Here is a 12,365-nt window from a genome sequence, read left to right as displayed (position 1 = left end):
GAGGGAGGACTTGGGGGCTGTGCCTTTATTGGGGTCCATGGGTGTCTTCCCCTAGGCCTTGCCTGTGCAGGTGTGGATGGGCGACTGTAAAGAAACCACGGCAAAGCGAGGAACTTTGTTATAGTTTCTGGTGCTGACCAGGAGGCTTCACCACCACCAGCAGCCGTGGGGTGTGCTGGGTTTCGGGTCAGTGAGATGAGGAAGAAGCAAGCTGTATCACAACTACTCACACGCGAGGGGAGGTTTAACTAGGACAAAGGTGATGGGGTGCGGCTGAGCTTCAAAAAATATATTAACGGCTGAGCAAGGTGGCGCACACCTGTAATCCCAGCACTTTGGGAGGCCAGAGTGGGTGGATCCCCTGAGGTCAGGAGTTCAAGACCAGCCTGACCAACATGATAAAGCTCCGTCTCTACTTAAAAAAAAAAAAAAATCCCAAAATTAGGTGTGGTGGCGCACGCCTGTAATCCCAGCTACTCGGGAGGCTGAGGCAGGAGAATCGCCTGAATCTAGGAGGCAGAGGTTGTGGTGAGCCAAGATCGCCCCATTGTACTCCTACTCCAGCCTGGTCGACATGAGCGAAACTCCGTCTGGGGGGGAAAAATATATATATATATAAAATGTCTGGCTTAGGAATGGATGCCAAAGCAGCAACTATATTAAACAAATTGATGACAATGACCTTGCCCAAGGTCACAGTTGGTGGCAGAGCTGGGCACAAAGTCAGACAGTCAGACAAACGCAGTCTACATCCTTTCTTCACCAATGTGTGGTATTGTCTTTGTATGTTTTCTAAGTGGAAGAGTTTCTCCCAGTCTGTCTCTTGACTTCTGTTTATATTACTTTTATTATTATTATTATACAAAAATTTACATTTTATGTAGCCAAACTTGTCTGTCTTTCCCATTATTGTTTTTTTCCCAGTTATTACTTACAAGGCCTTCCATATTCTGAAAATTATTCTATTTTTACAATAATATTATTGTTTTACTCAATCTGGAATATATGACATGTGAGCTGTAAAGTTATTTTTACCCCACAAATGGATAATTAGGTTTTCAAATTCTATTTTTATTGTATTTTCCTATCCATCCTTTTCCTACAATTTTGAATGATTTACCTTTATCATTCTGCACATAAGTTATACACATGGGTCAGTTTCTATATTTCCTATTGTTTCACAGATTGATTTTTTCCTTTCTTATGCCAAATCCTCACTTACAACAGTAATGGAGATTAACTGAATTATTACAACTTTATGGTATGTTTTTATGTTGTTAAGGGCTAGTTCTTTAGCTTCACCTCACAGTCTTGTTCTTTTTAAAAAATTCCTTTGTTGGCCGGGTGCGGTGGCTCACACCTGTAATCCCAGCATTTTGGGAGGCTGAGGTGGGTGGATCACATGAGGTCAGGAGTTCAAGACCAGCCTGACCAACATGATGAAACCCCATCTCTACTAAAAATACGAAAAATTAGCTGGGCAAGGTGGCGGGTGCCTGTAATCCCAGCTACTCGGGAGGCTGAGGCAGGAGAATTGTTTGAACCCAGGGGGCAGGGGTTGCAGTTAGCCGAGATGGCGCAACTGCACTCCAGCCTGGGCAACAGTGCGAGACTCCATCTCAAAAAAAAAAATTCCTTTGTCAATGTTTTTAAATTCACTCTTCCAGATGAAGCTTTGAATGGTAGTGTTTCTTGGAAACATGCTTATCTTTAAAAATTGAACAGAATTTATTAATTTAGGAATTATAAACATTTCTATTATATGGAACTCTCTTAACCTGGCATAGGATGTAGGTCTGTTTTCACTTTCTTTTATGTTCTTAAATTCAATTTTATGTTTTTTTCATACACGACTCACCCTTTTCTAATTAGGTATCTTCCTATTTAGATAAGTGTGTTGCTAGTGTAATTGAATATTTTAAGTTATATTTTCAAGTAGGCTAGTGCTGATGTTACTGATTTTGTCCTGCTTTTATTTTATATTTTGAGCTGGCTAAAGTGACTTACCAGTTTGTCAGTTGATTTTTTTTTTGGCTTTTCTAGGTAGAATTTCTTTTTTCGTTGTTTCCAGTAATCCTATCACTCACGTTTAGCTTGTATATTTTTGGCAGGACTTTCTCTACAATTTTGAATAGTACCAGTGATAGGGAGTATTTGTGTGTTGTTGCTGGGGTATTTAACAAGCAGGCTTCTGATGTTTTCTGCTAAGTATATGCTGCAGATTAAATACTGTTGGTACCCACCCTTTGTCAGGAGGTCATCCTCCACCCCTTGGTTGCTAAGTAATTGTTCTACTCATTTGTCGGCTTGTTTTGTTTGTGTTTAGAAAAGTGGGTGGATTTTATTAAGTAATACTCCAGTACCATTTTTATCTCTAAGACTCACAAAAATGATGCCAGGCTACAGTGTGATGTGAGCTTCAATAGGATTAAGTAGAGGGACAGAAGCAGCATCACAAATACTAGAGAGAGGGTGGGGAGCTCTTAATAACCAAAGAAAGCCAAAGAGAGAAAACTGTACTTTGCCCTTTTTTCTGATGTTTCCCTCCAAAAAGTGGCAGAAGCCAGTTCTAAGGTGATTGGCTTCTCACAACCAAAACCGCATAGCAGTTAAAGACAAAGTCTCCACGACTGTGTCCTAACCTGAAGTGACACAACCTGGGTAGATCTGAGTAGAATGAAAACACCGATTCGTCTGATTGCTCTTTGTAAATCAGGTATGTCCCAACTCTGGTATTCCTGGTCTTTGCTATTTGTTTAAACCAAATAGATGAACTGTTGTAAATTACATCAGCCAAATTCCATTCCAGGCCAATTTGGCAGCTGTCACATAGATATAAATGCAAGATTCATTTGGGTAGAAATATATGATTATCTAAAATTCAAATCAAATTCACTGATTGTAATAACGTATTTCTGCTTTGTGATTTCTACAACAACTATTTATCCTACTTGGATATGGTTGTATAATATCTTTCTAATCATTTTGTTGTGGCTATCGTTTAGATGCAAAATATAATTTCTTTTAGAAGAAACACAAAATTATGTTTAATAATGAAAAACAAAGCTATCCACATAACAGCGAAATTTCTGATAACTACAGAAAAATTTTCTTGCTGTTTTAGTTAGTGTTCTTTTACTCAAAAAAAAAAAAAAAAAAGAAGAAGAAGAAGAAAGAAGGAAACCATGAAGGACTTGTGAGCCAAAGGTCTGAGGCTTTTGGAGATGAGGGCAAGAGAAGCAGATATTGGAAAAAGCTGTCAGAAGCCAGATCATACCCCTGCCCCCCATGAATGCTTCCTCATCTCAAGTGACGGAAGGCAATTTCCAAGCACGTGCTATGAGGTTCTGGGAATTTGGAGCCACGTGGCCTGGTCTGGCTCAGACATGAAAAATTTTATTTCACTTTAGTTACTCAAATTTTACTTCATTTTGGTTAAGAAGCTATTCAATGTCCTATTTAGACTCTTTGTGAAGAGAAGCCTTTACAGTAATCTTAATATTGCTGAAACTTATCAGATTTTTTTACCAAAAAGATGCAAAATTCCCTTGTTATTCTTTTCATTTGATCTAAGTTATAATGATAAATACAACATATCTTGCAAAAGAAAACAAATTAGCTCCTTTCGTAAGAGGAAGTTCTTCCTAGAAATTCCATTGTCTTTATTAAGAATTAAATGTGGTGGCTCATGCCTGTAATCCCAGCACTTTGGAAGGCCAAGGTGGGTGGATCGCTTGAGTCCAGGAGTTCGAACCCACCCTGGGCAACATGGTGAGACCCCTTCTGTACACACATACACACACACACGCACACACACACACACACAATTAGCCAGGTATGGTGGCATGCACCTGTAGTTCCAGCTACTCAGGAGACTGATGCAGGAGGATCACCTGAGCCCAGAAGGCAAATGTTGCAGTGAGCCAAGATCGTGGCACTTCACTCCAGCCTGGGTGACAGAGCCAAACCTTGTCTAAAATAAATAAATAAATAAATAAATAAATAAAATAAATGTGAATGCCCAGAGTAGTAGGAAACTTGGACAGCAGGATTCCTGAAAATATTTATGATTATATTATCACCTATTTTATTCCTTTTCCCCCTACTGGTACAGATGCAACTGGAGAGCCTGGGGTGAGAACATGAGCAGTCTATAATCAGAAAATCCCTTTGGGATAAATTGACAAAAATATAAACCACTCCACAAAGGAGAAATTGTAAATGGTAAGTGAATGGGATAATATTTTTAGTAAAAGAAGAGATTCAAATTTAAAAGACTGATATTTTATATTTATTAATTTGTATTTAAATAATATCTAGTTCTAGTAAAATGGATGTTCACACACCACTGGTAGTAATGAAGGGGGAACAATCCCTTTAGAGAGCCATTTGTAAATGCATCAAGAGCAAAAACAATTTCCACCCATGGGTCATACATAAATAGTAAATAGCCCAAAAGGATGAAAAATCTGTTACATAAAATTACATCCATTTCAACATCATTGATCATCATAAAAAATGAAGGAAAAACTCCTAGATTGTTTGCAAATAGGGTTTGATTAAGTAAATGATGGCACCTGCATGAAATCCCCAGCAATCTCACTTCTGAGGATTTATCCAAAGGAGATATACTAAAAGAATGCAAAATGTAATTGCAACATAATTTTCTTTTCTTTTTTTCTTTTTCTCTCTTTTTAAGAGACAGGGTCTCACTCTGTTGCCCAGGCTGGAGTGCAACAGTGTGATCATAGCACACTGCAGCCTCGACCTGCTAGGCTCAAGGGATCCTCCTGCCTTGGCCTCCCAAAATGCTGGGATTACAAATTGTAATCTGTATTATAGTCTGACTGTTATGTTGGAAAAGCAAGACTCTTGGTACGGTATCAGGTATCAGCTTGCTATCTGCTGACTTCTTGTTACAACCATTCTGTAAAACTCATTCCTCCCATCTTCCTGGATGACAAGGAGCTCAGATCTCGTGGTCCCCCAACTCATTCTTAGATGGTGAAGAGTCCTACTGATGCTTATGGTTAGAAAAACAAAGAAGAATCACTTACAAATTAGTTTCTTTACTCTAGTAGAGTGATTACAGCTTCATATTTATTTAAAAATATTCTTTCTTGTCTCCTCAGCCTCAGTCCTGTGATGGGAGGGAGGAAGATTTCCCCTCTGTTTTTCCCTCCTTTGCTTTTGTGGCTTCCCTCTCCGACCCCTTACACACTACATACATTCACTTAAAAGAGGCTGCCGTGTTTCACTTCACTGATTGGAAGGAGAAGGGACAGGCGCTCCTTTGGTCTGGCAGGTATTTAAGCCAACACATCCCTCCTGGATGCTCACATGGGTTCTTTGAAGACCGTATTTCCAGGGATCTTTTACTTAGCGTTCTCTTAATATTGGTGAGACTTCTTTTCTAACAGGTTGCTGGTAATTTCGCTAATCTTTGAGGCATCTGGGAAGTCTTTCTCTTTCTGACGTGTTTTAGACAGTATTTGAGACAATTGCCACACATCCTCTGTCCAACAATGCAGTAACCTCTCCTTGCCAGCCAAGGTCTCCTGTGTTTTACGTTTCTCATGTCTGAGCCAGACCAGGCCACGAGGTTCCAAATTCCCAGAGCCTCATAGCATGCTCTTGGAAATCGCCTTCCGTCACTTGAGATGAGGAGGAAGCATTCGTCGGGGGCAGGGATATGACCCGGCTTAACACAGTTTTTCTCAATATCTGCACAGGTCCTTCATGGCTCCTTCCCTCCTTCCCTCCTTCTCTTTCTTTCTCTCTTTCTCTCTCTCTTTCTTTCTTTCTTTCTTTTTCTTTCTTTCTCTCTTTCTTTCTCTTTTTTTTGAGACAGAGTCTTGCTGTGTCACCCTTTTTGAGACAGAGTCTTGCTGTGTCACCCAGGCTGGAGTGCAGTGGCGCAATCTCACTTACAACCTCCACCTCCCAGTTTCCAGCGATTCTCCTGCCTCAGCCTCCCGAGTAGCTGAGATCACAGGCATGCGCCACCACGCCCTGCTAATTTTTGTATTTTTAGTAGAGACGGCTTTTCACCATGTTGGCCAGGCTGGTCTCGAACTCCTGACCTCATGTGATCCACCCACCTCGGCCTCCCAAATGCTGGGATTACAGGCGTGAGCCCCTGCGCCCGGCCCTTCATGGTTTCTTGACTTAACTTTGGAATATGGTAGCTAGTATTTTGGGACTTCAGTGATGGTCTAAATAATTATCACATTTTAAAGCCCTGTACCAATTACATTGTTTATTATGATCACAAAGCAGAAAAATTCTAAATATCCAACAATACAGACATGATTCAGTAAATTATTACTTAAATTTAATACAGTGCTGCCATAAAAACAAACAGTGGTTACCACTGGGGACATGTTTGGATGTAACACTAGGCATATAATACATGACACAAACTTGCATATACTCTATGAGGACAATTATGTAAAATAATATATAAAGTATTGTAAAGTGTTAAAGTATTAAGATTTTAAAAAATATTTTATTTTTTCTCACAGCAGAAAAATTTTTACACATTAAAAATATTTTTTTGGAAAATAATTTATTGTGAAAGGCTAACTCAAAGCATTTGAAAACTTGTGTGTCCTGTAGAAATAGTATTTGTTGGAGTTTGAGACACAGAGGTTTTTTGCTCTTTAAAATATTGTTTAATTTTGTATGTCTTTTGACAGTGGCGTGATAACATTGGAAGCAGGCTCTATAGACTCAGCAGGAAACCATGCCAGTGCTATAAGCTTATGCTTTGTTATTCTAGAATTGTGCATTCTTTGATGGCTGGGATCATATTTAATTCAGTTTTGTATTTCTTTTTTTTGTTGTTTTTTGAGATGGAGTCTTGCTCTGTTGCCCAGGCTGCAGTGCAGTGGAGCCAACCTCCACCTCCCAGGTTCAAACAATTCTCCTGCCTCAGCCTCCTGAGTAGCTGGGACTACAGGCACCCGCCACCACACCCCGCTAATTTTTGTAGTTTTAGTAGAGATGGGGTTTCACCATGTTGGCCAGGATGGTCTCGATCTCTTGACCTCATGATCCACTCACTTTGGCCTCCCAAAGTGCTGGGATTACAGGTGTAAGCCACTGCACCAGCTGCATTTTTATATTTCTAAAACTTGCACAGTTATTCACAGAGGAAGTATCAATAAATATATTATATGAATTAATAAATGCACTAATAAATCAAATAGATATTTATATTGGGTCCTATTTTTAAATTCTTCTGTTATCTTTTCTATGGTCTTAATTCAAGCTATGTGATACAAGGCACATCTAATTAATTTATGGTGTTGCATGCCATATATATACACATACACACACATATATATATATACACACACAAACACATGTATCTTTCTTCAGGCATCTGAGAATGTAGGATAATTATTAGCTAGAAAATCATGGTAACTTTATCATCTAACTTAGCACCCAACCTTCTTCTCTCTTCTTATTTATCACAGTTCTTGGCTAATGTCCCACGGAGCTATTTCTCCTATTCTCACGTCATGATTTGGTAGTAAATTTGTATTTAGGGATGTAATCTTCCTCTTATTTCAGTAAAAACATGAAGTGCAGTGTGAAACACCGGTTATATAGCTTCTATGAAAAGCCGACTTGAGGAATTTAGATAAAATGTCAAGTTTATGATTTTGAATATCTGAAGGTCCTGCCTGCTCTGGTTTTTCTTCTTGAATAATTATCTGACAAATTTTTACTTCACATCTGCTTTTTATTACCTCAGAAAATGACATGAGAAGGAAGAAGATCACCTCGGAGGGCCTGCAGCTCAGAACAGTGGGAACATCAAAGGTTTCCCATGTGTCATTTCATCTGATCTTCATGTCGTAAGGGGTCTGTATTACTGTTTCCGTTTTAAAGACCACGAAACCAAAGGGCTAGGGAAGTAACTCGCTCACATTCCCACATTAAATGGAAAAGTTGAATCTGAAGCCAGATCTTTCTGATTCCAAAGGTTTAGGAGTCAATAAAGCCAATTTGTTTCCCACTTTGTGTAGGAGTGGGCAACTATTTATTTCCTGGATGTCAGCTTCCTCATCTGGAGTTTCCTCCAGTTTCCCTGTACTTCTAGAATCCCATGATTGTAATTTCTACTGATATAATCAATAGGATATACTCATTTTGAAAGTAAAAGTCTGAGGACTTTGCAGAATGATATGCTTGTTTTCAGACCCTTTAAACACCAGGAGTCAGATGCAGTTCATCAGCTGACAGAAGGCTCAGTCATGTGCTGCAGCATATGCTTTGGAGGAGTGCACACCACTGTGGTCTGAAACAAAAGCTTCCTGAAGGCTTAGCGAGCTCTGCACTGTGGTAGGCACGATATCTGGTGCAAGAACAAGCCTGTATTCGGAGGTTCAGGAACGCTGGCTCTTAGCCCTTTCCAAGACATTTCTTTCAAGCGCATAGAGATGAATGAAGCAGATTGATCAAAGTGCTATCCTTACAACTCTTTGTAGTGTGATTGCTGCAAACTGTTCTTGTGGGAGCATTCAGGGCCAAGTTTCTGTCATCTATATTTTATAATATCCATGAGTTGAGAATTCTTTGTAATTCTCACTTTTATGTATATTACAGGCAGCTAGAGTGGGAGAAATATAAGCCTATTACAATTTGGAGGGAGACCTTTAAAGACAATTTTTTAAATGCAAAGGCATTGTTGCATTAGGCACAGCATTCACAGTATAATTAGAGTAAATCAAAATGCTCCTGCATCAGTTTCATTTTTGGAAAATGTTAATTGCTTGTTGCTTTATGTGCTGTTGATATGATGGACTTCCTTAATTAGATTATGAGTTTTGGTTGGAAAGTCCAGCTTCAGGGTAATTAAAACACTGGATAATTCAGCATATTTCCTAAAACTTATACTCTGAAAATATTCTTGTAACTGTCTTGCCATGTCTTACCTCTTTTATATGACTTTTACCTTTTTTATTCTTCATGGAAGAACAGTATTAGGGATTGTTCCTGATGGGTTCCTGTTATAATAAGAAATAGATTTTAATTTGGACAGTCCTTCTCTTGGTGTATTGGATGAGCTGCATCCGTCAAAAAGAGAGGCTTGCAGTGGTCATTTAAAGTCCTGCCTCTGTCTGCCAGGCTGTGCTTGGGCAGCAAGAACCCCTACCTACGCCCAGAAATAAAGTGTCATTTAATTGTTGGCATATTTCTGGTGCATTTCTGGGAGCTTATGGACATTGTAAAGTAATACCCTGGACGTATGGTTCAATATCAGCCCCTATGAATTGCAGCAAAGACTTATTTCTTTGGGGAAAGAAAGAGAAAGAAAACAAAAAGAGGATAAACATGAAGCAAGTGACTATAAAATATAAAAAACAGAGATACTTAGATTCCAAGAGAAAATGCCAAAGGAAAGGAGCAAGTAAGATTATGGACACTTGTGAAATCAAATGAGAGAGGAAAATGTGGCAGTGCAGTCCACAGAAGAGAAAAGGGGTAAGTGAATTTTTCTGGGAGGAAAAATGATCATCAAAATGGTCAATGGATTACAGAAAATAACTTATGAAAGCCTCAGAACTGTTCCATCCTCATACATTTGGCTTCAATTTCCCTGGGGCCCAGCGGAAACAGGGTCAGCCATGCCTGAAGCCCTGAGCTTCCTGGCACCATCCAATGGCCTCCTCCTGGTCGCCAGCACAGCCTGCTTCTAAAGGGGCAATGAGATGTAATGGAACACACCAATCTCCACATTGCAGCTTTGATTCAGGATGAGTTAGCTCACCCTACAGAGTCAGTTTCCTCCTTGGAAAAAGGAGATAATAATACATAGTATTAGCATAAATAATAATACATAGTATTAGAATATAACAGGAATAAATAACATAAATTAAGATAATATTAATATGTGGAAACCTCCTTGAGCATGCTAACGACTCAATACATTCTTCTTCCTCATGACTTGTTTTTCTTTTTAATAACAGTAGTGTCTCTGTTCACTTTCAAGGTGACATTGATACTTTCCTCCTTCAGGCACTGGTTTTGCATTAGCTTTCTGGGCGCCTAGACTCGGATTTGGCAGTGTTGCCTTTTCTTGTATATAAAGAAGCCCGGGCCTCACAAACCCTCTCCTTTTTGCAACTATGGTAAAATATTCCAACTTCTTTTACTGCTCTGTGACTTACACAGTGTTGTCACTTTCTTTCCATATCTTAAACTCCACAAGACATAAGTTTTGGCCAGGTGTGGTGGCTCACACCTGTAATCCCAGCACTTTGGGAGGCTGAGGCAGGCAGATCACGAGGTCAGGAGATCCAGATCATCTGGCTAACATGGTGAAACCTCATCTCTACTAAAAATACAAAAAAAAAAAAAAAAAGTAGCCGGATGTGGTGGCATGTGCCTGTAATACCAGCTACTCGGGAGTCTGAGGCAGGAGAATCACTTGAACCTGGGAGGTGGAGGTTGCAGCGAGCTGAGATTGTGCCACTGCACTCCAGCCTGGGCCAAGTTTATGTAGTTGATCTTTATTTAAATTTTTCACATATTTACCAGTCTTGTCATATTTTATTCCCTTCTATATTCACAACTTTCTAACTGGGATTATTTTCCTTCTGCCAGAAAATTGTATTTAGTGACAAGCTCTGTTCTGTGTGTCTGAAAATGTCTTTATTTTGCCTTCATTCCCATTGGAAGATTTTTGCTGGAAATGAATTTCTGAGTTTTCTGTTAGCATTTTGAAAATATGATTCTACAATTTTCCAACTTGCCCTGTTTCTGTTGAAAAATCTGTTTTCGGTTTATGCAGCAAGTCACATGCCTGCCATCTCTGAGTACTTTTAAGATTTCCATGTATTTGATGTTCAACAGTTTCATTTAAATGGATTGAATATATATTGTTTATTTTGTTTGATATTTCTTGGGATTCCAGTATCTTTGAATTGATGTCTTTCATCATTTCTGAATAATTTTCAGCCACTCACTCTTCAAATACTGCCTTTGTTTTCTTCACCCTTCTTAAACGACCTTGCCTTTTCTTTCATTTATTTGGTAGCATTATGAAGACTTTACATTCACTGCCTCCACTTCTTTAGTGTCATTCCCTGCTTGGGCTGCCATAACAAAATATCATAGCTTGGGTGGCTTATAAAACAGAAAATTTTTCTCGCCATTCTGGGGGCTAGGAAGCCCCACGATCTGGGTGCCTGCAGATTTAGTTCTTGGTAAGGGACTTCTTCCTGGCTTGCAGATGACAGCCTCCTATTTGTCTTTTAAAGACATTAATCTAATTAAGTCCCATTTGTCTTTGTTGTTGTTGCATTTACGTTTGAGAACATGGTTATAAATTCTTTGCTAGGCCAACGTCCAGAAGAATTTTTCGTAGGTTTTCTTCTAGGATCTTTATAGTTTTTGGTTTTACATTCAGGTCTTTAATCTGTCTTGAGTTAATTTTAGTATATGGTGAGAGGTATGGATCCAGCTCCATTCTTCTGCATACAGCTCTCCAATTTTCCCAGTACCATTTATTGAATAGGGTGTCCTTTCTCCAGTGTATATTTTTGTTGATTTTGTCAACGATCAGTTATTTGTAGGAATGTGGCTTTATTTGCGGATTCTCTATTGTGTTTCACTGTTCTTCATGTCTATTTTTACACCAGTACCATGCTGTTTTAGTTTCTGTAGTTTGTAGTATACTTTGAGATCAGATGATGTGATACTTCCAGCTGTGCTCATTCTGCTTAGAACTTCTTTGGCTATTTGGGCTCTTTTTTGGTTCCATATGAATTTTAGGATTTTTTTTTTCTAATTCTGAAAAACGATGTTGGTAATTTGATAGGAATTGTGTTGAGTCTGTAGATTACTTTAGGCAGTATGGTCATTTTAATGATATTGATTCTTTCAATCCATGAGCATGGAATGTTTTTCCATTGTTTGTGTCATCCATGATTCCTTTCATCAGTGTTTTGTATTTGCTTCTGCACAGCAAAAGAAACAATCAATAAACAGATAATCTACAGAATGGTAAAAAATATTTGTGAGCTATGCATCTGACCAAAGGCTAATATCCAGAATCTACAAGGAATTCAGACAACTCAACAAGGCAAAAACAACCCCATTAAAAAGTGGGGGAAAGACATGAAAAGACATTTTTTCAAAAGAAGACATACAAATGGTCAAGAAAAATATAAGAAAATTCTCAACATCGCTAATCATCAGATAAATGCAAATTAAAACCACAAGAATATACCATCTTACACCAGAGAAAATGCCTATTATTAAAAAGTCTAAAAACAACAGATGTTGGTGAGGATGCAAGAAAAAGGGAACACTTATACATTGTTTTTGGAAATGTAAATTAGTTCAACCTT

Source organism: Gorilla gorilla, chromosome 3 (genome assembly GCF_029281585.2).
Source record: "Gorilla gorilla gorilla isolate KB3781 chromosome 3, NHGRI_mGorGor1-v2.1_pri, whole genome shotgun sequence".
In the NCBI taxonomy this organism is placed as follows: Eukaryota; Metazoa; Chordata; class Mammalia; order Primates; family Hominidae; genus Gorilla; species Gorilla gorilla.
Note: the sequence above shows the minus strand (reverse complement) of the source record.